Source organism: Quercus lobata, chromosome 5, assembly GCF_001633185.2.
Source record: "Quercus lobata isolate SW786 chromosome 5, ValleyOak3.0 Primary Assembly, whole genome shotgun sequence".
Classification (NCBI taxonomy): domain Eukaryota; kingdom Viridiplantae; phylum Streptophyta; class Magnoliopsida; order Fagales; family Fagaceae; genus Quercus; species Quercus lobata.
The window spans coordinates 33,693,029-33,715,898 of NC_044908.1; the positions used below are offsets into that span (position 1 = coordinate 33,693,029).

The window sequence follows — 22,870 nt, forward strand, 5'->3', positions numbered from 1 at the left end:
AGACAAAGCCTACGAAGCGAGCGTTGGTGGATCGACGCAAACGATAAGCCCAACGGCAAAAAAGAATCTGAAGAAAAAGAGAGGGGTGCAACACGAGGACTTCCCAGTAGGTCACCCATCCTAGTACTAATCCTGCCCAAACATGCTTAACTGCAGACTTCTGAATGGATCCAGTGCATTAGTGTTGGAATGATCGCACCTATCAGCATAAGCGCGTTAACTACATATTAAGGATCTGAATGCGGCGACGCACTCTAACCCCGGGGTGGAGCAAACTGAGGGGATTTCGAGATCACCACCATTGAAATTAGCACCCAAAACGAGATCGGCGGCTCGTATTTTTCGCCTGGGGCAGACTAGGCCTACGAAGCGAGCGTTGGTGGACCGATGGAAAAGATAAAACCAACAGCAAAAAAGAATCCTAAGAAATAGAGAGGGGTGCAACACGAGGAATTCCCAGTAGGTCAACCATCCTAGTACTACTCTCGCCAAAACACGCTTAACTGAGGAGTTCTGATGGGATCCGGTGCATTAATGTTGGTATAATCGCACCCATTAGCATAAGCGCGTTAAATTCTTATGAAGGATCTGAATGCAGCGATGCACTCTAACCAGATGGGATTTCGAGGTCGCTGCCACAGATATTATCACCTAAAACGAGATATATGCACTCGCATTTTTCTCCTGGGGAAGACTAAGCCTACGAAGCGAGTGTTGGTGGACCGACGCAAACGATAAACCCAAGGGCAAAAAAGAATCTGAAGAAAAAGAGTGGGGTGCAACATGAGGACTCCCTAGGAGGTCACCCATCCTAGTACTAATCCCACCCAAACACGCTTAATTGCGGAGTTTTGATGGGATTCGGTGCATTAGTGTTGGTATGATCGGACCCATCAGCATAAGCGCGTTAAATTCTTATGAAGGATCCAAATGTAGCGATGCACTCTAATCCGAGGGGATTTCGAGATCGCTGCCACTGGTATTATCACTCAAAACGAGATCGGAGGCTCGTATTTTTCGCCTGGGGAAGACTAAGCCAACGAAGCGAGCGTTGGTGGACCAACGCAAATGATAAGCCCAGCGGCAAAAAAGAATCCGAAGAAAAGGAGAGGGGTGAACACGAGGACCTCGCAGTAGGTCACCCATCCTAGTTGTAATCCCGCCCAAACACTCTTAACTGTAGAGTTCTGAACGGATCCGGTGCATTAGTGTTGGTATGATCGCACCCATCAGCATAAGCGCGTTAAATTCTTATGAAGGATCCGAATGCAGCGATGCACTCTAACTCGAAGGGATTTCGAGATCGCTGCCACCGATATTAGCACCCAAAACGAGATCGGGGGCTCGTATTTTTCTCCTGGGGCAGACAAAGCCTACGAAGCGAGCGTTGGTGGACCAACAAAAACGATAAGCCCAACGGCAAAAAAGAATCCGAAGAAAAAGAGAGGGGTGCAACACGAGGAGTTCCCAGTAGGTCACCCATCCTAGTACTAATCCCGCCCAAACACGCTTAACTATAGAGTTCTGAACGGATCTGGTGCATTAGTGTTGGAATGATCGCACCTATCAGCATAAGCGAGTTAACTACATATAAAAGATCTGAATGCAGCAACTCACTCTAACCCCGGGGTGGAGCAACCCGAGGGGATTTCGAGAAAGCCACCAATGAAATTAGCACCCAAAACGTGATCGGCAGCTCGTATTTTTCGTTTGGGCCAGACTAAGTCTACGAAGCGAGCGTTGGTGGACCGGTGCAAACGATAAGCCCAACAGCAAAAAAGAATCTGAAGAAATAGAGAGGGGTGCAACACGAGGAATTTCCAGGAGGTCAACCATCCTAGTATTACTCTCGCCCAAACACGCTTAACTGCGGAGTTCTGATGGGATCCTGTGCATTAGTGTTGGTATGATCGCACCCATCAGCATAAGCGCGTTAAATTCTTATGAAGGATCCGAATGCAGCAATGCACTCTAACCCGAGGGGATTTTGAGATCGTTGCCACCGATATTATCGCCCAAAATGAGATATACGCACTCGTACTTTTCGCATGGGGAAGACTAAGCCTACGAAGCAAGCGTTGGTGGACCGACGCAAACATTAAACCCAAGGGCAAAAAAGAATCCAAAGAAAAAGAGTGGGGTGCAACACGAGGACTCCCCAGGAGGTCACCCATCCTAGTATTAATCCCACCCAAACACGCTTAACTGCGGAGTTCTGATGGGATCCGATGCATTAGTGTTGGTATGATCGCACCTATCAGCAAAAGCGCGTTAAATTCTTATGAAGGATCCGAATACAGTGATGCACTCTAACCCGAGGGGATTTTGAGATCGTTGCCACCAATATTATCACCCAAAAGGAGATCGGCGGCTCGTATTTTTCGCCAGGGGCAGACTAAGCCTACGAAGCGAGCGTTAGTGGAACGACGCAAATGATAAGTCCAATGGCAAAAAAGAATTCGATGAAAAAGAGAGCGGTGCAACCCGAGGACATCCCAGGAGGTCACCCATCCTAGCACTACTCTCGCCCAAACACGCTTAACTGCGGAGTTCTAATGGGATCCGGTGCATTAGTGTTGTTATGATCGCGCCAATCAGCATAAGCGAGTTAAATTCCTATAAAGGATCTGAATGCATCGATGCACTCTACCCCCGGGGTCGTGCAACTTGAGGGGATTTCGAGATTGCCGCCACTGAAATTAGCACCCAAAACGAGATCGACGACTCTAATTTTTCGCCTGGAGCAGACAAAGCCTACGAAGCGAGCGTTAGTGGACCGTCGCAAACGATAAGCCCAATAGCGAAAAAGAATCCGATGAAAAAGAGAGGGGTGCAACATGAGGACTTCCATGGAGGTCACCATCCTAGTACTACTCTCGCCCAAAAACGCTTAAATGCGGAGTTCTAGTAGGATCTGGTGCATTAGTGTTGGTATGATCGCACCGATCAGCATAAGCGCGTTAAATTCATGTAAAGGATCCGAATGCAGACACGCACTCCAACCTCGGGGTGGTGCAACCCGAGGGGATTTGGAGATCGCCGCCACTGAAATTAGCACAAAAAACGAGATCGGCGGCTCTTATTTTTCTCCTGGAGCAGACAAAGCCTACGAAGCGAGCGTTGGTGTACCGTCGCAAACGATAAGCCCAATAGCAAAAAAGAATCCAAAGAAAAAGCGAGGGGTGCAACACGAGGACTTCCCAGGAGGTCGCCAATCCTAGTACTACTCTCGCCAAAACACGCTTCACTGCGGAATTCTGATGGGATCTGGTGCATTAGTATTGGTATGATCGCACCCATCAACATAAGCGCGCTAAATTCTTAGGAAGGATCTGAATGCAGCAATGCACTCTAACCCGAGGGGATTTCGAGATTGCCGCCACTGAAATTAGCACTCAAAACGAGATCGGCGGCTCGTATTTTTTGCCTGGGGTGGACTAAGCCAACGAAGCGAGCGTTGGTGGACCGACGCAAACGATAAGCCCAACGCCAAAAATGAATCCAAAGAAAAAGAGAGGGGTGCAACACGAGGACTTCCAAGGAGGTCGCCAATCCTAGTACTACTCTCGCCCAAACATGCTTAACTACGGAATTCTGATGGGATCCGGTGCATTAGTATTGGTATGATCACACCAATAAGCACAAGCGCGTTAAATTCTTATAAAGGATCCGAATGCGGCGCTGCACTCTAACCCCCGGGCGGTGCAACCTGAGGGGATTTCTAGATCGCCACCACCGAAATTTGCAGCCAAAACGAGATCGGCGGCTCGTATGTTTCGCCTGGGGCTGATAACGCCTATGAAGCAAGCATTGGTAGACCGACGCAAACGATACGTCCAAGAACATAAAAGAATCTGAACAAAAAGAGTGGGGTGGAACACGAGGACTTCCCATGAGGTCTCCCATCATAGTTCTACTCCCGCCAAAAGACGCTTAACTGTGGAGTTCTAGTGGGATCCGATGCGTTAGTGTTGTTATGATCGCACCCATCAGCATAAGCGGGTTATATTTTGATAAAGGATCCGAATGCATCGACGCACTCTAACCCTGCGGTGGTGCAATCTGACGGGATTTCGAGTTTGCCGCAACCAATATTAACACCCAGAACAAGATCGGCGGCTCGCATTTTTCGCCTGGGGCAGACAAGGCTACGAAGCGAGCTTTGGTGGACCGACGCAAACGATAAGCCCAACGGCAAAAAAGAATCCGATGAAAAAGAGATGGGTGCAACACGAGGACTACCCAGGAGATTACCCATCCTAGTACAACTCTTGCCCAAACACGCTTAACTGTGGAGTTCCAACGGGATCCGGTACATTAGTGTTGGTATGATTGCACCCATCAGCATAAGCGCGTTAAATTCTTATAAAGGATCCGAATGCAGCGACGCACTCTAACCCCCGGGTGGTGCAACCCGAGGGGATTTCTAGATCGCCACCACTGAAATTAGAAGCCAAAATGAGATCGGCGGCTCGTATTTCTCACCTGGGGCTGACTAAGCCTATGAAGCGAGGTTTGGTGGACCGACGCAAACGATAAGCCCAACGACATAAAAGAATCCGAAGAAAAAGAGTGGGGTGGAACACGAGGACTTCCCAGGAGGTCACCAATCCTAGTACTACTCTCGCCCAAACACGCTTAACTACGGAATTCTGATGGGATCTGGTGCATTAGTGTTGGTATGATCACACCCATCAGCACAAGCGTGTTAAATTTTTATAAAGGATCCGAACCCGGCGCCGCACTCTAACCCCGGGGTGGTGAAACCCGAAGGGATTTCGAGATCGCAGCCACCGAAATTGGCACCCAAAACGAGATCGGCGGCTCGTATTTTTCGCCTGGGGCAAACTAAGCCTACGAAGCGACTGTTGGTGGACCGACGTAAACGATAAGCCCAGTGGCAAAAAAGAAAGCAAAGAAAAAGAGAGGGGTGCAACACAAGGACTTCCCAGGATGTCACCCATCCTAGCATAACTCTTGCCCAAAAACACTTAACTGCAGCGTTCCGACGGGATCCGATGCATTAGTGTTGGCATGATTTCACCCATCAGCATAAGCGCGTTAAATTCTTATAAAAGATCCGAATGCAGCGACGCACTCTAATCCCCGGGCGGTGCAACCTGAGGGGATTTCTAGATCGCCACCACCGAAATTTGCAGCCAAAACGAGATCGGCGGCTCGTATTTTTCGCCTGGGGCTGATAAAGCCTATGAAGCGAGCATTGGTGGACCGACGCAAACGATACGTCCAAGAACATAAAAGAATCTGAAGAAAAAGAGTGGGGTGGAACACGAGGACTTCCCACGAGGTCTCCCATCATAGTTCTACTACCGCCAAAAGACGCTTAACTGCGGAGTTCTAGTGGGATCCGATGCGTTAGTGTTGTTATGATCGCACCCATCAGCATAAGCGGGTTATATTCTGATAAAGGATCCGAATGCATCGACGCACTATAACCCTGCGGTGGTGCAACCCGACGGGATTTCGAGTTTGCCGCAACCAATATTAACACCCAGAACAAGATCGGTGACTCGCATTTTTCGCCTGGGGCAGACAAGGCCTACGAAGCGAGCTTTGGTGGACCGACGCAAACGATAAGCCCAACGGCAAAAAAGAATCAGATGAAAAAGAGATGGGTGCAACACGAGGACTACCCAGGAGGTTACCCATCCTAGTACAACTCTTGCCCAAACACGCTTAACTGTGGAGTTCCGACGGGATCCGGTACATTAGTGTTGGTATGATTGCACCCATCAGCATAAGCGCGTTAAATTCTTATAAAGGATCCGAATGCAGCGACGCACTCTAACCCCCGGGTGGTGCAACCCGAGGGGATTTCTAGATTGCCACCACTGAAATTAGAAGCCAAAATGAGATCGGCGGCTCGTATTTCTCACCTGGGGCTGACTAAGCCTATGAAGCGAGGTTTGGTGGACCGACGCAAACGATAAGCCCAACGACATAAAAGAATCCGAAGAAAAAGAGTGGGGTGGAACACGAGGACTTCCCAAGAGGTCACCAATCCTAGTACTACTCTCGCCCAAACACGCTTAACTACGAAATTCTGATGGGATCTGGTGCATTAGTGTTGGTATGATCACACCCATCAGCACAAGCGTGTTAAATTTTTATAAAAGATTTGAACCCGGCGCCGCACTCTAACCCCGGGGTGGTGAAACCCGAAGGGATTTCGAGATCGCAGCCACCGAAATTGGCACCCAAAACGAGATCGGCGGCTCGTATTTTTCGCCTGGGGCAAACTAAGCCTACGAAGCGACTATTGGTGGATCGACGCAAACGATAAGCCCAGTGGTAAAAAAGAAAGCAAAGAAAAAGAGAGGGGTGCAACACGAGGACTTCCCAGGATGTCACCCATCCTAGCATAACTCTTGCCCAAAAACGCTTAACTGCAGCGTTCCGACGGGATCCGATGCATTAGTGTTGGCATGATTTCACCCATCAGCATAAGCGCGTTAAATTCTTATAAAGGATCCGAATGCAGCGACGCACTCTAATCCCCGGGCGGTGCAACCTGAGGGGATTTCTAGATCACCGCCACCGAAATTTGCAGCCAAAACGAGATCGGCGGCTCGTATTTTTCGCCTGGGGCTGATAAAGCCTATGAAGCGAGCATTGGTGGACCGACGCAAACGATACGTCCAAGAACATAAAAGAATCTAAAGAAAAAGAGTGGGGTGGAACACGAGGACTTCCCATGAGGTCTCCCATCATAGTTCTACTACCGCCAAAAGACGCTTAACTGCGGAGTTTTAGTGGGATCCGATGCGTTAGTGTTGTTATGATCGCACCCATCAGCATAAGCGGGTTATATTCTGATAAAGGATCCGAATGCATCGACGCACTCTAACCCTGTGGTGGTGCAACCCGACGGGATTTCGAGTTTGCCGCAACCAATATTAGCACCCCAAACAAGAACGGCGGCTCTTATTTGTCGCCTGGGGTAGACTAAGCCTGTGAAGTGAGCGTTGGTGGACCGACGCAAACGATAAGCCCAACGGCAAAAAAGAATCCGATGAAAAAGAGATGGGTGCAACACGAGGACTTCCCAGGAGGTTACCCATCCTAGTACAACTCTTGCCCAAACACGCTTAACTGCGAAGTTCTAATGGGATCCGATGCGTTAGTGTTGGTATGATCGCAGCCATCGGAATTAGTGCGTTAAATTCTTATAAAGGATCCGAATGCAGCGACGCATTCTAAAGCTGGGGTGGTGCAACCCGAGGGGATTTCGAGATCGCCGCCACCGATATTATCACCCAAAACGAGATCGGCGGCTCATATTTTTCGCCAGGGGCAGACTAAGCCTACGAAGCGAGTGTTGGGGGACCGACGCAAACGATAAACCCAACGGCAAAAAAGAATCCGAAGAAAAACAGAGGGGTGCAATACAAGGACTTCCCAGGAGGTCACCCATCCTAGTACTACTCCCGCCGAAAGATGCTTAACTGCGGAGTTTTAGTGGGATCCAATGCGTAAGTGTTGGTATGATCGCACCTATCAGCATAAGCGGGTTATATTCAGATAAAGCATCCGACTGCATCGACGCACTCTAACCCCGGGGTGGTGCAACCCGACGGGATTTCGAGTTTGCCGCAACCAATATTAACACCCAGAACGGGAACGGCGGCTCACATTTTTCGCCTAGGACAGACAAGGCCTACGAAGCGAGATTTGGGGGACCGACGCAAACGATAAGCCCAACGGCAAAAACGAATCCGATTAAAAAGAGATGGGTGCAACACGAGGACTACCCAGGAGGTTACCCATCCTAGTACAACTCTTGCCCAAACACGCTTAATTGTGGAGTTCCGACGGGATCCGGTGCATTAGTGTTGGTATGATTGCACCCATCAGCATAAGCGCGTTAAATTCTTATAAAGGATCCAAATGCAGTGACGCACTCCAACCCCCGGGTGGTGCAACCCGAGGGGATTTCAAGATCGCCGCCACTGAAATTAGAAGCCAAAACGAGATCGGTGGCTCGTATTTCTCGCCTGGGGTTAACTAAGCCTATGAAGCGAGCATTGGTGGACTGACGCAAACGATAAGCCCTACGACATGTAAGAATCCGAAGAAAAATAGTGGGGTGGAACACGAGGACTTCCCAGGAGGTCACCCATCCTAGTACTACTCCTGCCCAAAGACGCTTAACTGCGGAGTTTTAGTGGGATCTGATGCGTAAGTGTTGGTATGATCCCACCTATCAGCATAAGCAGGTTATATTCAGATAAAGGATCCGAATGCATCGACGCACTCTAACCCCGGGGTGGTGCAACCCGACGGGATTTCGAGTTTGCCGCAACCAATATTAACACCCAGATCGAGATCGGTGGCTCACATTTTTCGCCTAGGGCAGACAAGGCCTACGAAGCGAGCTTTGGGGGACCGATGCAAACGATAAGCCCAACGGCAAAAAAGAATCCGATTAAAAAGAGATGAGTGCAACACGAGGACTACCAGGAGGTTACCCATCCTAGTACAACTCTTGCCCAAGCATGCTTAACTGTGGAGTTCCGACGGGATCCGGTACATTAGTGTTGGTATGATTGCACCGATCAGCATAAGCGCGTTAAATTCTTATAAAGGATCCGAATGAGGCGACGCACTCTAACCCCCGGGTGGTGCAACCCGAGGGGATTTCTAGACCGCCGCCACTGAAATTAGAAGCCAAAACGAGATCGGCAGCTCGAATTTCTCACCTGGGGCTGACTAAGCCAATGAAGCGAGCATTGGTGGACCAACGCAAACGATAAGCCCAACGGCAAAAAAGAATCCGAAGAAAAAGAGAGGGGTGCAACATGAGGACTTCCCAGGAGGTCGCCAATCCTAGTACTACTCTCGCCCAAACACGCTTAACTACGGAATTCTGATGGGATCCGGTGCATTACTGTTAGTATGATCACACCTATCAGCACAAGCGCGTTAAATTCTTATAATGGATTCGAATGCGGCGCCACACGCTAAGCCCGGGGTGGTGCAACCCGAGGGGATTTCGAGATCGCAGCCACCGAAATTGGCACCCAAAACGAGATCGGGGGCTCGTATTTTCCGCCTGGGGCAAACTAAGCCAACGAAGCCACTGTTGGTGGACCGACGTGAACGATAAGCCCAACGGAAAAGAAGAAAGCAAAGAAAAAGAGAGGGGTGCGACACGAGGTCGGTGGCCCAAAACGAGATCGGTGGCTCGCATTTTTCGCTTGGGGCAAACAAGGCCTACGAAGCGAGTTTTGGTGGACCGACGCAAACGATAAGCCTAACGGCAAAAAAGAATCTGGTGAAAAAGAGATGGGTGCAACACGAGGACTTCCCAGGAGGTTACCCAGCCTAGTACAACTCTTGCTCAAACACGCTTAACTGCAGAGTTCCGACGAGATCTGGTACAATAGTGTCGGTATGATTGCACCCATCAGCATAAGCGCGTTAAATTCTTACAAAGGATCCGAATGCAGCGACGCACTCTAACCCCCACGTGGCGCAACCCGAGGGGATTTCTAGATCGCCGCATCCGAAATTAGAAGCCAAAACGAGATCGGCAGCTTGTATTTTACGCTTGGGGCTGACTAATCCCACGAAACGAGCATTGGTGGACCGACGCAAACGATAAGCCGAACGACAAAAAAGAATCCGAAGAAAAAGAGTGGGGTGGAACACGAGGACTTCCCAGGAGGTCACCCATCTTAGTACTAATCCCGCCCAAACACGCTTAACTGCAGAGTTCTGATTGGATTCGGTGCATTAGTATTGGAATGATGGCACCTATCAGCATAAGCGCGTTCAGTACATAAAAAGGATCTGAATGTAGTGACGGACTCTAACCCCGGGGAGGATGAACCCGAGTGGATTTCGAGATCGCCACCAATGAAATTAGCACCCAAAACGAGATCGGCGGCTCGTACTTTTTGCCTGGGGCAGACTAAGCCTACGAAGCGAGTGTTGGTGGACCGATGCAAACGATAAGCCCAAGGGCAAAACAGAATCCGAAGAATAAGAGTGGGGTGCAACACGAGGACTTCCCAGGAGGACACCCATCCTAGTACTAATCCCGCCCAAACACGCTTAACTGCGGAGTTCTGATGGGATCTAATGCATTAATGTTGGTATGATCGCACGCATCAACATTAGCAAGTTAAATTCCTATAAAGGATCCGAATGCATCGACGCACTCTAACCCCGGGGTGGTGCAACCCAAGGGGATTTTGAGATTGCCGCCACTGAAATTAGCACCCAAAACGAGATCGGTGGCTCTTATTTTTAGCCTGGAGCAGACTAAGCCTACGAAGCGAGCGTTGGTGGACTGTTGCAAACGATAAGCCCAATAACAAAAAGGAATCCGATGAAAATGAGAGGGGTGCAACATGAGGACTTCCCAGGGTGTCACCCATCCTACTACTACTCACGACCAAACACGCTTAACTGCGGAGTTCTGATGGGATCCGGTGCATTAGTGTTGGTATGATCGCACCCATCGGCATAAGCGCGTGAAATTCTTATAAAGGATCCGAATGCAATGACGCATTCTAACCCAGGGTGGTCCAACGTGAGGGGATTTCGAGATCACTGCCACCGATATTACCACCCAAAACGAGATCGGCGGCTCGTATTTTTCGCCAGGGGCAGACTAAGCCTATGAAGTGAGCGTTGGGGGACCGACGCAAACGATAAGCCCAACGGCAAAAAAGAATCCGAAGAAAAAGAAAGGGGTGCAACAAGAGTACTTCCCAGGATGTCACCCATCCTACTACTAATCTCGTCCAAACACGCTTTACTGCGGAGTTCTGATGGGATCCGGTGCATTAGTGTTGGTATGATCGCACCAATCAGCATAAGCGGTTAAATTCTAATAAAGGATCTGAATGCAGCGACGCACTCTAACCCCGGGGTGGTGCAACCCGAGGGGATTTCGAGATCGTAGATATCAAAATTAGCACCCAAAATGAGATCGGGGGCTCGTATTTTTTGCCAGGGGTAGACTAAGCCTACGAAGCGAGTGTTGGTGGACCGATGCAAACGATAAGCCCAGGGGCAAAACAGAATCCGAAGAATAAGAGTGGGGTGCAACACGAGGACTTCCCAAGAGGTCACCCATCCTAGTACTTAGCCCGCCCAAACACGCTTAACTGCGGAGTTCTGATGGGATCTACTGTATTAGTGTTGGTATGATCGCACCCATCAGCATTAGCAAGTTAAATTCCTATAAAGGAGCCGAATGCATCGACGCACTCTAACCCCGGGGCGATGCAACCCGAGGGGATTTCGAGATTGCCGCCACTGAAATTAGCACCCAAAACGAGATCGGTGGCTCTTATTTTTCGCCTGAAGCAGACTAAGCCTAGGAAGCGAGTGTTGGTGTACTGTCGCAAACGATAAGCCCTATAGCAAAAAAGAATCCGATGAAAAAGAGAGGGGTGCCACATGAGGACTTCCCAGGATGTCACCCATCCTAGTACTACTCTCGCCCGAACACGCTTAACTGCGGAGTGCTGATGGGATCCGGTGCATTAGTGTTGGTATGATCGCACCCATCGAAATAAGCGCGTTAAATTCTTATAATGGATCCGAATGCAGCGACGCATTCTAACCCCGGGGTGGTGCTACCCGAGGGGATTTCGAGATCGCCGCCACCGATATTATCACCCAAAAGGAGATCGGCGGCTCGTATTTTTCGCCTGGGGCAAACTAAGCCTATGAAGTGAGCGTTGGGGGACCGACGCAAATGATAAGCCCAATGGCAAAAAAGAATCCGAAGAAAAAGAGAGGGGTGCAACACGAGTACTTCCCAGGATGTCACCCATCCTACTACTAACCTCGCCCAAACACGCTTAACTGCGGAGTTCTGATGGGATCCGGTGCATTAGTGTTGGTATGATCGTACCCATCGAAATAAGCGCGTTAAATTCTTATACTGGATCCAAATGCAGCGACGCATTCTAACCCTGGGGTGGTGCAACCCGAGGGGATTTCAAGATCGCCGCCACCGATATTATCACCCAAAAGGAGATCGGCGGCTCGTATTTTTCGCCAGGGGCAGACTAAGCCTATGAAGTGAGCGTTGGGGGACTGACGCAAACGATAAGCCCAATGGCAAAAAAGAATCCGAAGAAAAAGAGATGGGTGCAACAGGAGTACTTCCCAGGATGTCACCCATCCTACTACTAATCTTGCCCAAACATGCTTATCTGCGGAGTTCTAATGGGATCCTGTGCATTAGTGTTGGTATGATCGCACCAATCAGCTTAAGCGCGTTAAATTCTTATAAAGGATCTGAATGCAGCGACGCACTCTAACCCCGGGGTGGTGCAACCCGAGTGGATTTCGAGATCGTAGCCATCAAAATTAGCACCCAAAATGAGATCGGCGGCTCGTATTTTTCGCCAGGGTTAGACTAAGCCTACAAAGCGAGAGTTGGTGGACTGACGCAAATGATAAGCCCAACGGTAAAAAAGAATCCGATGAAAAAGAGAGCAGTGCAACACGAGGACTTCCCAGGAGGTCACCAATTCTAGTACTACTCTCGCCCAAACATGCTTAACAGCGGAGTTCTAATGGGATCTTGTGCATTAGTGTTGGTATGATCGCACCCATCAGCATAAGTGCGTTAAATTCATGTAAAGGATCCGAATGTAGTGACGCACTCTTACCTCGGGGTGGTGCAACCCGAGGGGATTTGGAGATCGCCGCCACCGAAATTAGCACCCACAATGAGATCGGCGGCACGTATTTTTTGCCTAGGGCAGACCAAGCCTACGAAGTGAGCGTTGGTGTACCGACGCAAATGATAAGCACAACGACAAAAAAGAATCTGAAGAAAAAGAGTGGGGTGCAACTCGAGGACTTCCTAGGAGGTCACCCATCCTAGTACTACTCTCGCCAAAAAACGCTTAACTTCGGAGTTCTAATGGGATCCGGTGCATTAGTGTTGTTATGATCGCGCCTATCAGCATAAGCGGATTAAATTCTTATAAAGGATCCGAATGCATCGACGCACTCCAACACCGGGGTGGTGCAACCCGAGGGGATTTCGAGATTGCCGCCACTGAAATTAGCACCCAAAACGTGATCGGTGGCTCTCATTTTTCGCATGGAGCAAACTAATCCTACGAAGCGAGCGTTGGTGGACCGTCGCAAACGATTAGCCCAATAGCAAAAAAAATCCGACGAAAAAGAGAGGGGTGCAACACGAGGACTTCCCAGGAGGTTACCCATCCTAATACTAATCTCGCCCAAACACGCTTAACTGCGGAGTTCTGATGGGATCCGGTGCGTTAGTGTTGGTATGATCGCACCAATCAGCATAAGCGCGTTAAATTCTTATGAAGGATCTGAATGCAGCGACGCACTCTAACCCCGGGGTGGTGCAACCCGAGGGGATTTCGAGATCATAGCCATCAAAATTAGCACCCAAAATGAGATCGGCGGCTCATATTTTTCGCCAGGGGTAGACTAAGCCTACGAAGAAACAGTTGGTGGACCGACGCAAATGATAAGCCCAATGGCAAAAAAGAATTCGATGAAAAAGGGAGCAGTGCAACACGAGGACTTCCTAGTAGGTCACCTATTCTAGCACTACTCTCGTCCAAATACGCTTAATTGCGGAGTTCAGATTGGATCTGGTGCATTAGTGTTGGTATGATCGCACCCATCAGCATAAGTGCGTTAAATTCATTTAAAGGATCCGAATGTAGTGACGCACTCTAACCTCGGGGTGGTGCAACCCGAGGGGATTTGGAGATCGCCGCCACCGAAATTAGCACCCAAAATGAGATCGGCGGCTCGTATTTTTTGCCTGGGGCAGACCAAGCCTACGAAGTGAGCGTTGGTGTACTGACGCAAACGATAAGCACAACGACAAAAAAGAATCTGTAGAAAAAGAGTGGGGTGCAACACGAGGACTTCCTAGGAGGTCACCCATCCTTGTACTACTCTCGGAAAACACGCTTAACTGCGGAGTTCTAAAGGGATCCGATGCGTTAATGTTGGTATGATCGCAGCCATCGACATAAGTGCGTTAAATTCTTATAAAGGATCCGAATGCTGCGACGCACTCAAACCCTGAGATGGTGCAACCCGAGGGGATTTCGAGATCGCTGCCACTGATATTATCACCCAAATCGGCAGCTCGTATTTTTCGCCTGGGGAAGACTAACCTTACGAAGCGAGCATTGGTGGACCGACGTAAACGATAAGGCAAATGGCAAAAAAGAATCCAAAGAAAAAGAGTGGGGTGCAACACGAGGACTTCCTAGGAGGTCACCCATCCTAGTACTAATCCCGCCCAAACACGCTTAACTGCAGAGTTCTGATTGGATCCGGTGCATTAGTATTGGAATGATCGCACCTATCAGCATAAGCGCATTCAGTACATAAAAAGGATCTGAATGTAGTGACGGACTCTAACCCCGGGGAGGATGAACCCGAGTGGATTTCGAGATCGCCACCAATGAAATTTGCACCCAAAACGAGATCGGCGGCTCGTACTTTTTGCCTAGGGCAGACTAAGCCTACGAAGCGAGTGTTGGTGGACCGATGCAAACGATAAGCCCAAGGGCAAAACAGAATCCGAAGAATAAGAGTGGGGTGCAACACGAGGACTTCCCAGGAGGACACCCATCCTAATACTAATCCCGCCCAAACACGCTTAACTGCGGAGTTCTGTTGGGATCTAATGCATTAATGTTGGTATGATCGCACACATCAACATTAGCAAGTTAAATTCCTATAAAGGATCCGAATGCATCGACGCACTCTAACCCCGGGGTGGTGCAACCCAAGGGGATTTTGAGATTGCCGCCACTGAAATTAGCACCCAAAACGAGATCGGTGGCTCTTATTTTTAGCCTGGAGCAGACTAAGCCTACGAAGCGAGCGTTGGTGGACTGTTACAAACGATAAGCCCAATAGCAAAAAGGAATCCGATGAAAATGAGAGGGGTGCAACATGAGGACTTCCCAGGGTGTCACCCATCCTACTACTACTCACGACCAAACACGCTTAACTGCGGAGTTCTGATGGGATCCGGTGCATTAGTGTTGGTATGATCGCACCCATCGGCATAAGCGCGTGAAATTCTTATAAAGGATCCGAATGCAATGACGCATTCTAACCCAGGGGTGGTCCAACGCGAGGGGATTTCGAGTTCACTGCCACCGATATTACCACCCAAAACGAGATCGGCGGCTCGTATTTTTCGCCAGGGGCAGACTAAGCCTATGAAGTGAGCGTTGGGGGACCGACGCAAACGATAAGCCCAACGGCAAAAAAGAATCCGAAGAAAAAGAAAGGGGTGCAACAAGAGTACTTCCCAGGATGTCACCCATCCTACTACTAATCTCGTCCAAACACGCTTTACTGCGGAGTTCTGATGGGATCCGGTGCATTAGTGTTGGTATGATCGCACCAATCAGCATAAGCGGTTAAATTCTAATAAAGGATCTGAATGCAGCGACGCACTCTAACCCCGGGGTGGTGCAACCCGAGGGGATTTCGAGATCGTAGATATCAAAATTAGCACCCAAAATGAGATCGGGGGCTCGTATTTTTTGCCAGGGGTAGACTAAGCCTACGAAGCGAGTGTTGGTGGACCGATGCAAACGATAAGCCCAGGGGCAAAATAGAATCCGAAGAATAAGAGTGGGGTGCAACACGAGGACTTCCCAAGAGGTCACCCATCCTAGTACTTAGCCCGCCCAAACACGCTTAACTGCGGAGTTCTGATGGGATCTACTGTATTAGTGTTGGTATGATCGCACCCACCAGCATTAGCAAGTTAAATTCCTATAAAGGAGCCGAATGCATCGACGCACTCTAACCCCGGGGCGGTGCAACCCGAGGGGATTTCGAGATTGCCGCCACTGAAATTAGCACCCAAAACGAGATCGGTGGCTCTTATTTTTCGCCTGAAGCAGACTAAGCCTAGGAAGCGAGTGTTGGTGTACTGTCGCAAACGATAAGCCCTATAGCAAAAAAGAATCCGATGAAAAAGAGAGGGGTGCCACATGAGGACTTCCCAGGATGTCACCTATCCTAGTACTACTCTCGCCCGAACACGCTTAACTGCGGAGTTCTGATGGGATCCGGTGCATTAGTGTTGGTATGATCGCACCCATCGAAATAAGCGCGTTAAATTCTTATAATGGATCTGAATGCAGCGACGCATTCTAACCCCGGGGTGGTGCAACCCGAGGGGATATCGAGATCGCCGCCACCGATATTATCACCCAAAAGGAGATCGGCGGCTCGTATTTTTCGCCAGGGGCAAACTAAGCCTATGAAGTGAGCGTTGGGGGACCGACGCAAATGATAAGCCCAATGGCAAAAAAGAATCCGAAGAAAAAGAGAGGGGTGCAACACGAGTACTTCCCAGGATGTCACCCATCTGACTACTAATCTCGCCCAAACACGCTTAACTGCGGAGTTCTGATGGGATCCGGTGCATTAGTGTTGGTATGATCGTACCCATCGAAATAAGCGCGTTAAATTCTTATACTGGATCCAAATGCAGCGACGCATTCTAACCCTGGGGTGGTGCAACCCGAGGGGATTTCAAGATCGCCGCCACCGATATTATCACCCAAAAGGAGATCGGCGGCTCGTATTTTTCGCCAGGGGCAGACTAAGCCTATGAAGTGAGCGTTGGGGGACTGACGCAAACGATAAGCCCAATGGCAAAAAAGAATCCGAAGAAAAAGAGATGGGTGCAACAGGAGTACTTCCCAGGATGTCACCCATCCTACTACTAATCTTGCCCAAACACGCTTAACTGCGGAGTTCTAATGGGATCCTGTGCATTAGTGTTGGTATGATCGCACCAATCAGCTTAAGCGCGTTAAATTCTTATAAAGGATCTGAATGCAGCGACGCACTCTAACCCCGGGGTGGTGCAACCCGAGTGGATTTCGAGATCGTAGCCATCAAAATTAGCACCCAAAATGAGATCGGCGGCTCATATTTTTCGCCAGGGTTAGACTAAGCCTACAAAGCGAGAGTTGGTGGACTGACGCAAATGATAAGCCCAACAGCAAAAAAGAATCCGATGAAAAAGAGAGCAGTGCAACACGAGGACTTCCCAGGAGGTCACCATTTCTAGTACTACTCTCGCCCAAACATGCTTAACAGCGGAGTTCTAATGGGATCTGGTGCATTAGTGTTGGTATGATCGCACCCATCAGCATAAGTGCGTTAAATTCATGTAAAGGATCCGAATGTAGTGACGCACTCTTACCTCGGGGTGGTGCAACCCGAGGGGATTTGGAGATCGCCGCCACCGAAATTAGCACCCACAATGAGATCGGCGGCACGTATTTTTCGCCTAGGGCAGACCAAGCCTACGAAGTGAGCGTTGGTGTACCGACGCAAATGATAAGCACAACGACAAAAAAGAATCTGAAGAAAAAGAGTGGGGTGCAACTCGAGGACTTCCTAGGAGGTCACCCATCCTAGTACTACTCTCGCCAAAACACGCTTAACTTCGGAGTTCTAATGGGATCCGGTGCATTAGTGTTGTTATGATCGCGCCTATCAGCATAAGCGGATTAAATTCTTATAAAGGATCCGAATGCATCGACGCACTCCAACACCGGGGTGGTGCAACCCGAGGGGATTTCGAGATTGCCGCCACTGAAATTATCACCCAAAACGTGATCGGTGGCTCTCATTTTTCGCATGGAGCAAACTAATCCTACGAAGCGAGCGTTGGTGGACCGTCGCAAACGATTAGCCCAATAGCAAAAAAAATCCGACGAAAAAGAGAGGGGTGCAACACGAGGACTTCCCAGGAGGTTACCCATCCTAATACTAATCTCGCCCAAACACGCTTAACTGCGGAATTCTGATGGGATCCGGTGCATTAGTGTTGGTATGATCGCACCAATCAGCATAAGCGCGTTAAATTCTTATGAAGGATCTGAATGCAGCGACGCACTCTAACCCCGAGGTGGTGCAACCCGAGGGGATTTCGAGATCATAGCCATCAAAATTAGCACCCAAAATGAGATCGGCGGCTCATATTTTTCGCCAGGGGTAGACTAAGCCTACGAAGAAACAGTTGGTGGACCGACGCAAATGATAAGCCCAATGGCAAAAAAGAATTCGATGAAAAAGGGAGCAGTGCAACACGAGGACTTCCCAGTAGGTCACCTATTCTAGTACTACTCTCGTCCAAATACGCTTAATTGCGGAGTTCAGATGGGATCTGGTGCATTAGTGTTGGTATGATCGCACCCATCAGCATAAGCGCGTTAAATTCATTTAAAGGATCCGAATGTAGTGACGCACTCTAACCTCGGGGTGGTGCAACCCGAGGGGATTTGGAGATCGCCGCCACCGAAATTAGCACCCAAAATGAGATCGGCGGCTCGTATTTTTTGCCTGGGGCAGACCAAGCCTATGAAGTGAGCGTTGGTGTACTGACGCAAACGATAAGCACAACGACAAAAAAGAATCTGTAGAAAAAGAGTGGGGTGCAACACGAGGACTTCCTAGGAGGTCACCCATCCTTGTACTACTCTCGGAAAACACGCTTAACTGCGGAGTTCTAAAGGGATCCGATGCGTTAATGTTGGTATGATCGCAGCCATCGACATAAGTGCGTTAAATTCTTATAAAGGATCCGAATGCTGCGACGCACTCAAACCCCGAGATGGTGCAACCCGAGGGGATTTCGAGATCGCTGCCACTGATATTATCACCCAAATCGGCAGCTCGTATTTTTCGCCTGGGGAAGACTAACCTTACGAAGCGAGCATTGGTGGACCGACGTAAACGATAAGGCAAACGGCAAAAAAGAATCCAAAGAAAAAGAGTGGGGTGCAACACGAGGACTTCCTAGGAGGTCACCCATCCTAGTACTAATCCCGCCCAAACACGCTTAACTGCAGAGTTCTGATTGGATCCGGTGCATTAGTATTGGAATGATCGCACCTATCAGCATAAGCGCGTTCAGTACATATAAAGGATCTGAATGCAGCGATGCACTCTAACCCCGGGGAGGACGAACCCTAGTGGATTTCGAGATCGCCACCAATGAACTTAGCATCCAAAACGAGATCAGCGGCTCGTACTTTTCGCCTGGAGCAGACTAAGCATACGAAGCGTGCGTTGGTGGACCGATGCAAACGATAAGCCCAAGGGCAAAACAGAATCCGAAGAATAAGAGTGGGGTGCAACACGAGGACTTCCTAGGAGGCCACCCATCCTAGTACTAATCCCGCCCAAACACGCTTAACTGCGGAGTTCTGATGGGATCTAGTGCATTGGTGCTGGTATGATTGCACCCATCAGCATTAGCAAGTTAAATTCCTATAAAGGATCCGAATGCATCGACGCACTCTAACCCTGGGGTGGTGCAACCCGAGGGGATTTCGAGATTGCCGCCACTGAAATTAGCACCCAAAACAAGATCGGTGGCTCTTATTTTTCGCCTGGAGCAGACTAAGCCTACGAAGCGAGCGTTGGTGGACTGTCGCAAACAATAAACCTAATAGGAAAAAAGAATCCGATGAAAAAGAGAGGGGTGCAACATGAGTACTTCCCAGGATGTCACCCATCCTACTACTAATCTCGCCTAAACACGCTTAACTGCGGAGTTCTAATGGGAGCCGGTGCATTAGTGTTGGTATGATCGCACCAATCAGCATAAGCACGTTAAATTCTTATAAAGGATCTGAATGTAGCGACGCACTCTAACCCTGGGGTGGCGCAACCCGAGGGGATTTCGAGATCGTAGCCATCAAAATTTGCACCCAAAATGAGATCGGCGGCTTGTATTTTTTGCCAGGGGTAGACAAAGCCTACGAAGCGAGAGTTGGTGGACCGACGCAAATGATAAGCCCAACGGCAAAAGGGAATCCGATGAAAAAGAGAGCAGAGCAACACGAGGACTTCCCAGGAGGTCACCCATTCTAGTACTACTCTCGCCCAAACACGCTTAACTGCGGAGTTCTGATGGGAGGTGCATTAGTGTTGGTATGATCGCACCCATCAGCATAAGCGCGTTAAATTCATGTAAAGGATCCGAATGTAGTGACGCACACTAACCTCGGGGTGGGGCAACCCGAGGGGATTTGGAGATCGCCGCCACCGAAATTAGCACCCAAAATGAGATCGGCGGCTCGTATTTTTCGCCTGGGGCAAACCAAGCCTACAAAGTGAGCGTTGGTGTACCGACGCAAACGATGAGCACAACGACAAAAAAGAATCCGAAGAAAAAGAGTGGGGCGCAACACGAGGATTTCCTAGGAGGTCACCCATCCTAGTACTACTCTCGCCAAAACACGTTTAACTGCGGAGTTCTAATGGGATCCGGTGCATTAGTGTTGTTGTGATCGCACCCATCAGCATAAGCAGATTAAATTCTTATAAAGGATACGAATGCATTGACGCACTCCAACCCTGGGGTGATGCAACCTGAGGGGATTTCGAGATTGCCGCCACTGAAATTAGCACTCAAAACAAGATCGGTGGCTCTTATTTTTTGCCTGGAGCAGACTAAGCCTACGAAGCGAGTGTTGGTGGACCGTCGCAAACGATTAGCCCAATAGCAAAAAAATCCGATGAAAGGGAGAGGGGTGCAACATGAGGACTTCCCAGGAGGTTACCCATCCTAGTACTACTCTCGCGATAACACGCTTAACTGTGGAGTTCTGATGGAATCTGGGGCATTAGTGTTGGTATGATCGCACCCATCATCATAAGCAAGTCAAATTCCCATAAAGGATTCGAATGCATCAACCCACTCTAACCCCCGGGTGGTGCAACGCGAGGAGATTTAGAGATTGCCGCAACTGAAATTAGCGCCCAAAACAAGATCGGTGGCTCTTATTTTTCACCTGGAGCAGACTAGGCCTACGAAGCGAGCGTTGGTGGACTGTCGCAAACGATAAGCCCAATAGCAGAAAAGAATCCGATGAAAAAGTGTGGGGTGCAACATGAGGACTTCCCAGGAGGTCACCCATCCTAGTACTACTCTCGCCTAAACACGCTTAACTGCGGAGTTCTGATGGGATCTGGTGCATTAGTGTTGGTATGATCGCACCCATCAGCATAAGCGCGTTAAATTCTTATAAAGGATCCGAATGTACCGACGCATTCTAAGCCCGGGGTGGTGCAACCCGAGGGGATTTTGAGATTGCCGCGACCGATATTAGCACTCAAAACGAGATCGGCGGCTTGTATTTTTCGCCTGGGGCAGACAAAGCCTACGAAGCGAGCGTTGGTGGACCGACGCAAATGATATGCCCAAAGGCAAAAATGAATCCAAAGAAAAGAGAGGGGTGCAACACAAGGACTTCCCAAGAGGTCACCCATCCTAGTACTACTCTCGCCCAAACACGCTTCACTTCGGAGTACTAATGGGATCCGGTACATTACTGTTGGTGTGATCGCACCCATCAGCATAAGCGCGTTAAATTTTGATAAAGGATCCGAATGCATCGACGCACTCTAACCCCGGGGTGGTGCAACCCGACGGGATTTCAAGATTGTCGCAACCGATATTAGCAGCCAAAACGAGATCGTTGGCTCGCTTTTTTCGCTTGGGGCAGACAAGGCCTACGAAGCGAGCTTTGGTGGACCGACACAAACGATAAGCCCAACGACAAAAAAGAATCCGATGAAAAAGAGATGGGTGCACCAAGAGGACTGCACAGGAGGTTACCCATCCTAGTACAACTCTTGCCAAAACACGCTTAACAGCAGAGTTTCGACGTGATCCGGTACATTAGTGTTGGTATGATTGCACCCATCTGCATAAGCGCGTTAAATTCTTATAAAGGATCCGAATGCAGCGACGCACTCTAACCCCGGGATGGTGCAACCCGAGGGGATTTCGAGATCGCTGTCACCGATATTATCACCCAAAACGACATCGGCGGCTCGTATTTTTCACCTGGGGAAGACTAAGCCTACGAAGCGAGCGTTGGTGGACCGACTCAAACGATAAGCCAAACGACAAAAAAGAATCCAAAGAAAAAGAGTGGGGTGCAACACGAGGACTTCCCAAGAGGTCACCCATCCTAGTCGTAATCCCGCCCAAACACGCTTAACTGCAGAGTTTTGATTGGATCCGATGCATTAGTAATGGAATGATCGCACCTATCAGCATATGCGTGTTCAGTACATATAAAGGATCCGAATGCAGCTACGCACTCTAACCCCGGGGTGGACAAACTCGTGGGGATTTTGAGATCGCCACCAATGAAATTAGCACCCAAAATGAGATCGGCGGCTCATACTTTTCGCCTGGGGCAGACTAAGCCTACGAAGCGAGCGTTGTTGGACCGATGCAAACGATAAGCCAAAGGGAAAAAAAGAATCCGAAGAAAAAGACTGGGGTGCAACACGAGGACTTCCCAGGAGGTCACCCATCCTAGTACTAATCCCGCCCAAACACGCTTAACTGCGGAGTTCTTATGGGATCTAGTGCATTAGTGTTGGTATGATCGAATTAAATCCCTATAAAGGTTCCGAATGCAGCGACGCATTCTAACCCTGGGGTGGTGCAACCCGAGGGGATTTCAAGATCGCCGCCACCGATATTATCACCCAAAACGAGATCGACGGCTCGAATTTTTCGCCAGGGGCAGACTAAGCCTACGAAGTGAGCGTTGGGGGACCGACGCAAACGATAAGCCCAACGGCAAAAAAGAATCCGAAGAAAAAGAGAGGGGTGCAACACGAGGACTTCGCAGGAGGTCACCCATCCTACTACTAATCTCGCCTAAACACGCGTAACTGCAGAGTTCTGATGGGATCCGGTGCATTAGTGTTGGTATGATCGCACCAATCAGCATAAGCGCGTTAAATTCTTATAGAGGATCTGAATGCATCGACGCACTCTAACCCCGAGGTTTTGCAA

At 49.4% G+C, this 22,870-nt stretch overlaps 41 non-coding genes and 23 pseudogenes across 41 annotated transcripts; all 64 read right to left on the reverse strand.

Annotated features, from left to right (window-relative positions):
- Positions 1-82: 82 nt before the first annotated feature.
- LOC115993340 lies at positions 83-201 on the reverse strand (annotated as a pseudogene).
- A 234-nt stretch (positions 202-435) lies between these two features.
- LOC115993219 lies at positions 436-554 on the reverse strand. The gene has a single exon (XR_004092844.1). It is a non-coding gene; the product is annotated as a 5S ribosomal RNA (ribosomal RNA).
- Positions 555-773: 219 nt separating this feature from the next.
- LOC115993314 lies at positions 774-892 on the reverse strand (annotated as a pseudogene).
- A 218-nt stretch (positions 893-1,110) lies between these two features.
- Positions 1,111-1,228, reverse strand: LOC115993361 (annotated as a pseudogene).
- A 218-nt stretch (positions 1,229-1,446) lies between these two features.
- On the reverse strand, positions 1,447-1,565 carry LOC115993244. Its single transcript, XR_004092867.1, has one exon. It is a non-coding gene; the product is annotated as a 5S ribosomal RNA (ribosomal RNA).
- Positions 1,566-1,799: 234 nt separating this feature from the next.
- On the reverse strand, positions 1,800-1,918 carry LOC115993193. Its single transcript, XR_004092820.1, has one exon. It is a non-coding gene; the product is annotated as a 5S ribosomal RNA (ribosomal RNA).
- A 219-nt stretch (positions 1,919-2,137) lies between these two features.
- LOC115993218 lies at positions 2,138-2,256 on the reverse strand. Its single transcript, XR_004092843.1, has one exon. It is a non-coding gene; the product is annotated as a 5S ribosomal RNA (ribosomal RNA).
- A 218-nt stretch (positions 2,257-2,474) lies between these two features.
- On the reverse strand, positions 2,475-2,593 carry LOC115993277. Its single transcript, XR_004092898.1, has one exon. It is a non-coding gene; the product is annotated as a 5S ribosomal RNA (ribosomal RNA).
- Positions 2,594-2,827: 234 nt separating this feature from the next.
- Positions 2,828-2,945, reverse strand: LOC115993363 (annotated as a pseudogene).
- A 234-nt stretch (positions 2,946-3,179) lies between these two features.
- On the reverse strand, positions 3,180-3,298 carry LOC115993263. The gene has a single exon (XR_004092885.1). It is a non-coding gene; the product is annotated as a 5S ribosomal RNA (ribosomal RNA).
- Positions 3,299-3,516: 218 nt separating this feature from the next.
- LOC115993265 lies at positions 3,517-3,635 on the reverse strand. Its single transcript, XR_004092887.1, has one exon. It is a non-coding gene; the product is annotated as a 5S ribosomal RNA (ribosomal RNA).
- Positions 3,636-3,869: 234 nt separating this feature from the next.
- Positions 3,870-3,988, reverse strand: LOC115993365 (annotated as a pseudogene).
- A 233-nt stretch (positions 3,989-4,221) lies between these two features.
- Positions 4,222-4,340, reverse strand: LOC115993284. The gene has a single exon (XR_004092905.1). It is a non-coding gene; the product is annotated as a 5S ribosomal RNA (ribosomal RNA).
- A 234-nt stretch (positions 4,341-4,574) lies between these two features.
- On the reverse strand, positions 4,575-4,693 carry LOC115993210. The gene has a single exon (XR_004092835.1). It is a non-coding gene; the product is annotated as a 5S ribosomal RNA (ribosomal RNA).
- A 234-nt stretch (positions 4,694-4,927) lies between these two features.
- On the reverse strand, positions 4,928-5,046 carry LOC115993372 (annotated as a pseudogene).
- Positions 5,047-5,280: 234 nt separating this feature from the next.
- LOC115993370 lies at positions 5,281-5,399 on the reverse strand (annotated as a pseudogene).
- Positions 5,400-5,633: 234 nt separating this feature from the next.
- On the reverse strand, positions 5,634-5,752 carry LOC115993245. The gene has a single exon (XR_004092868.1). It is a non-coding gene; the product is annotated as a 5S ribosomal RNA (ribosomal RNA).
- Positions 5,753-5,986: 234 nt separating this feature from the next.
- LOC115993256 lies at positions 5,987-6,105 on the reverse strand. The gene has a single exon (XR_004092878.1). It is a non-coding gene; the product is annotated as a 5S ribosomal RNA (ribosomal RNA).
- A 234-nt stretch (positions 6,106-6,339) lies between these two features.
- Positions 6,340-6,458, reverse strand: LOC115993373 (annotated as a pseudogene).
- Positions 6,459-7,045: 587 nt separating this feature from the next.
- Positions 7,046-7,164, reverse strand: LOC115993232. The gene has a single exon (XR_004092856.1). It is a non-coding gene; the product is annotated as a 5S ribosomal RNA (ribosomal RNA).
- A 234-nt stretch (positions 7,165-7,398) lies between these two features.
- Positions 7,399-7,517, reverse strand: LOC115993345 (annotated as a pseudogene).
- A 234-nt stretch (positions 7,518-7,751) lies between these two features.
- LOC115993269 lies at positions 7,752-7,870 on the reverse strand. Its single transcript, XR_004092891.1, has one exon. It is a non-coding gene; the product is annotated as a 5S ribosomal RNA (ribosomal RNA).
- Positions 7,871-8,104: 234 nt separating this feature from the next.
- LOC115993328 lies at positions 8,105-8,223 on the reverse strand (annotated as a pseudogene).
- A 234-nt stretch (positions 8,224-8,457) lies between these two features.
- LOC115993351 lies at positions 8,458-8,575 on the reverse strand (annotated as a pseudogene).
- Positions 8,576-8,809: 234 nt separating this feature from the next.
- On the reverse strand, positions 8,810-8,928 carry LOC115993300 (annotated as a pseudogene).
- Positions 8,929-9,307: 379 nt separating this feature from the next.
- On the reverse strand, positions 9,308-9,426 carry LOC115993288. The gene has a single exon (XR_004092908.1). It is a non-coding gene; the product is annotated as a 5S ribosomal RNA (ribosomal RNA).
- A 234-nt stretch (positions 9,427-9,660) lies between these two features.
- On the reverse strand, positions 9,661-9,779 carry LOC115993336 (annotated as a pseudogene).
- Positions 9,780-10,013: 234 nt separating this feature from the next.
- Positions 10,014-10,132, reverse strand: LOC115993204. The gene has a single exon (XR_004092830.1). It is a non-coding gene; the product is annotated as a 5S ribosomal RNA (ribosomal RNA).
- A 234-nt stretch (positions 10,133-10,366) lies between these two features.
- LOC115993221 lies at positions 10,367-10,485 on the reverse strand. The gene has a single exon (XR_004092846.1). It is a non-coding gene; the product is annotated as a 5S ribosomal RNA (ribosomal RNA).
- A 233-nt stretch (positions 10,486-10,718) lies between these two features.
- LOC115993281 lies at positions 10,719-10,837 on the reverse strand. The gene has a single exon (XR_004092902.1). It is a non-coding gene; the product is annotated as a 5S ribosomal RNA (ribosomal RNA).
- Positions 10,838-11,070: 233 nt separating this feature from the next.
- On the reverse strand, positions 11,071-11,189 carry LOC115993195. The gene has a single exon (XR_004092822.1). It is a non-coding gene; the product is annotated as a 5S ribosomal RNA (ribosomal RNA).
- Positions 11,190-11,423: 234 nt separating this feature from the next.
- Positions 11,424-11,542, reverse strand: LOC115993229. The gene has a single exon (XR_004092853.1). It is a non-coding gene; the product is annotated as a 5S ribosomal RNA (ribosomal RNA).
- Positions 11,543-11,776: 234 nt separating this feature from the next.
- LOC115993205 lies at positions 11,777-11,895 on the reverse strand. Its single transcript, XR_004092831.1, has one exon. It is a non-coding gene; the product is annotated as a 5S ribosomal RNA (ribosomal RNA).
- Positions 11,896-12,129: 234 nt separating this feature from the next.
- On the reverse strand, positions 12,130-12,248 carry LOC115993353 (annotated as a pseudogene).
- Positions 12,249-12,482: 234 nt separating this feature from the next.
- On the reverse strand, positions 12,483-12,601 carry LOC115993304 (annotated as a pseudogene).
- Positions 12,602-12,835: 234 nt separating this feature from the next.
- On the reverse strand, positions 12,836-12,954 carry LOC115993291. The gene has a single exon (XR_004092911.1). It is a non-coding gene; the product is annotated as a 5S ribosomal RNA (ribosomal RNA).
- A 233-nt stretch (positions 12,955-13,187) lies between these two features.
- Positions 13,188-13,306, reverse strand: LOC115993469. Its single transcript, XR_004093004.1, has one exon. It is a non-coding gene; the product is annotated as a 5S ribosomal RNA (ribosomal RNA).
- Positions 13,307-13,540: 234 nt separating this feature from the next.
- On the reverse strand, positions 13,541-13,659 carry LOC115993352 (annotated as a pseudogene).
- Positions 13,660-13,893: 234 nt separating this feature from the next.
- On the reverse strand, positions 13,894-14,011 carry LOC115993356 (annotated as a pseudogene).
- Positions 14,012-14,239: 228 nt separating this feature from the next.
- On the reverse strand, positions 14,240-14,358 carry LOC115993211. Its single transcript, XR_004092836.1, has one exon. It is a non-coding gene; the product is annotated as a 5S ribosomal RNA (ribosomal RNA).
- Positions 14,359-14,592: 234 nt separating this feature from the next.
- LOC115993260 lies at positions 14,593-14,711 on the reverse strand. Its single transcript, XR_004092882.1, has one exon. It is a non-coding gene; the product is annotated as a 5S ribosomal RNA (ribosomal RNA).
- A 234-nt stretch (positions 14,712-14,945) lies between these two features.
- On the reverse strand, positions 14,946-15,064 carry LOC115993223. Its single transcript, XR_004092847.1, has one exon. It is a non-coding gene; the product is annotated as a 5S ribosomal RNA (ribosomal RNA).
- A 234-nt stretch (positions 15,065-15,298) lies between these two features.
- On the reverse strand, positions 15,299-15,417 carry LOC115993282. The gene has a single exon (XR_004092903.1). It is a non-coding gene; the product is annotated as a 5S ribosomal RNA (ribosomal RNA).
- A 233-nt stretch (positions 15,418-15,650) lies between these two features.
- LOC115993196 lies at positions 15,651-15,769 on the reverse strand. The gene has a single exon (XR_004092823.1). It is a non-coding gene; the product is annotated as a 5S ribosomal RNA (ribosomal RNA).
- A 234-nt stretch (positions 15,770-16,003) lies between these two features.
- Positions 16,004-16,122, reverse strand: LOC115993197. Its single transcript, XR_004092824.1, has one exon. It is a non-coding gene; the product is annotated as a 5S ribosomal RNA (ribosomal RNA).
- Positions 16,123-16,356: 234 nt separating this feature from the next.
- On the reverse strand, positions 16,357-16,475 carry LOC115993227. The gene has a single exon (XR_004092851.1). It is a non-coding gene; the product is annotated as a 5S ribosomal RNA (ribosomal RNA).
- Positions 16,476-16,709: 234 nt separating this feature from the next.
- LOC115993330 lies at positions 16,710-16,828 on the reverse strand (annotated as a pseudogene).
- Positions 16,829-17,062: 234 nt separating this feature from the next.
- Positions 17,063-17,181, reverse strand: LOC115993295. Its single transcript, XR_004092915.1, has one exon. It is a non-coding gene; the product is annotated as a 5S ribosomal RNA (ribosomal RNA).
- A 234-nt stretch (positions 17,182-17,415) lies between these two features.
- Positions 17,416-17,534, reverse strand: LOC115993247. The gene has a single exon (XR_004092870.1). It is a non-coding gene; the product is annotated as a 5S ribosomal RNA (ribosomal RNA).
- Positions 17,535-17,767: 233 nt separating this feature from the next.
- On the reverse strand, positions 17,768-17,886 carry LOC115993173. The gene has a single exon (XR_004092801.1). It is a non-coding gene; the product is annotated as a 5S ribosomal RNA (ribosomal RNA).
- Positions 17,887-18,120: 234 nt separating this feature from the next.
- Positions 18,121-18,239, reverse strand: LOC115993292. Its single transcript, XR_004092912.1, has one exon. It is a non-coding gene; the product is annotated as a 5S ribosomal RNA (ribosomal RNA).
- A 234-nt stretch (positions 18,240-18,473) lies between these two features.
- LOC115993357 lies at positions 18,474-18,591 on the reverse strand (annotated as a pseudogene).
- A 228-nt stretch (positions 18,592-18,819) lies between these two features.
- Positions 18,820-18,938, reverse strand: LOC115993212. The gene has a single exon (XR_004092837.1). It is a non-coding gene; the product is annotated as a 5S ribosomal RNA (ribosomal RNA).
- Positions 18,939-19,172: 234 nt separating this feature from the next.
- LOC115993192 lies at positions 19,173-19,291 on the reverse strand. The gene has a single exon (XR_004092819.1). It is a non-coding gene; the product is annotated as a 5S ribosomal RNA (ribosomal RNA).
- Positions 19,292-19,525: 234 nt separating this feature from the next.
- Positions 19,526-19,644, reverse strand: LOC115993326 (annotated as a pseudogene).
- A 234-nt stretch (positions 19,645-19,878) lies between these two features.
- Positions 19,879-19,994, reverse strand: LOC115993296. Its single transcript, XR_004092916.1, has one exon. It is a non-coding gene; the product is annotated as a 5S ribosomal RNA (ribosomal RNA).
- Positions 19,995-20,228: 234 nt separating this feature from the next.
- LOC115993233 lies at positions 20,229-20,347 on the reverse strand. The gene has a single exon (XR_004092857.1). It is a non-coding gene; the product is annotated as a 5S ribosomal RNA (ribosomal RNA).
- A 232-nt stretch (positions 20,348-20,579) lies between these two features.
- LOC115993324 lies at positions 20,580-20,698 on the reverse strand (annotated as a pseudogene).
- A 234-nt stretch (positions 20,699-20,932) lies between these two features.
- LOC115993176 lies at positions 20,933-21,051 on the reverse strand. The gene has a single exon (XR_004092804.1). It is a non-coding gene; the product is annotated as a 5S ribosomal RNA (ribosomal RNA).
- Positions 21,052-21,284: 233 nt separating this feature from the next.
- Positions 21,285-21,403, reverse strand: LOC115993198. The gene has a single exon (XR_004092825.1). It is a non-coding gene; the product is annotated as a 5S ribosomal RNA (ribosomal RNA).
- A 234-nt stretch (positions 21,404-21,637) lies between these two features.
- Positions 21,638-21,756, reverse strand: LOC115993377 (annotated as a pseudogene).
- Positions 21,757-21,990: 234 nt separating this feature from the next.
- LOC115993359 lies at positions 21,991-22,109 on the reverse strand (annotated as a pseudogene).
- A 234-nt stretch (positions 22,110-22,343) lies between these two features.
- On the reverse strand, positions 22,344-22,462 carry LOC115993259. Its single transcript, XR_004092881.1, has one exon. It is a non-coding gene; the product is annotated as a 5S ribosomal RNA (ribosomal RNA).
- A 216-nt stretch (positions 22,463-22,678) lies between these two features.
- On the reverse strand, positions 22,679-22,797 carry LOC115993236. The gene has a single exon (XR_004092860.1). It is a non-coding gene; the product is annotated as a 5S ribosomal RNA (ribosomal RNA).
- Positions 22,798-22,870: the final 73 nt, after the last annotated feature.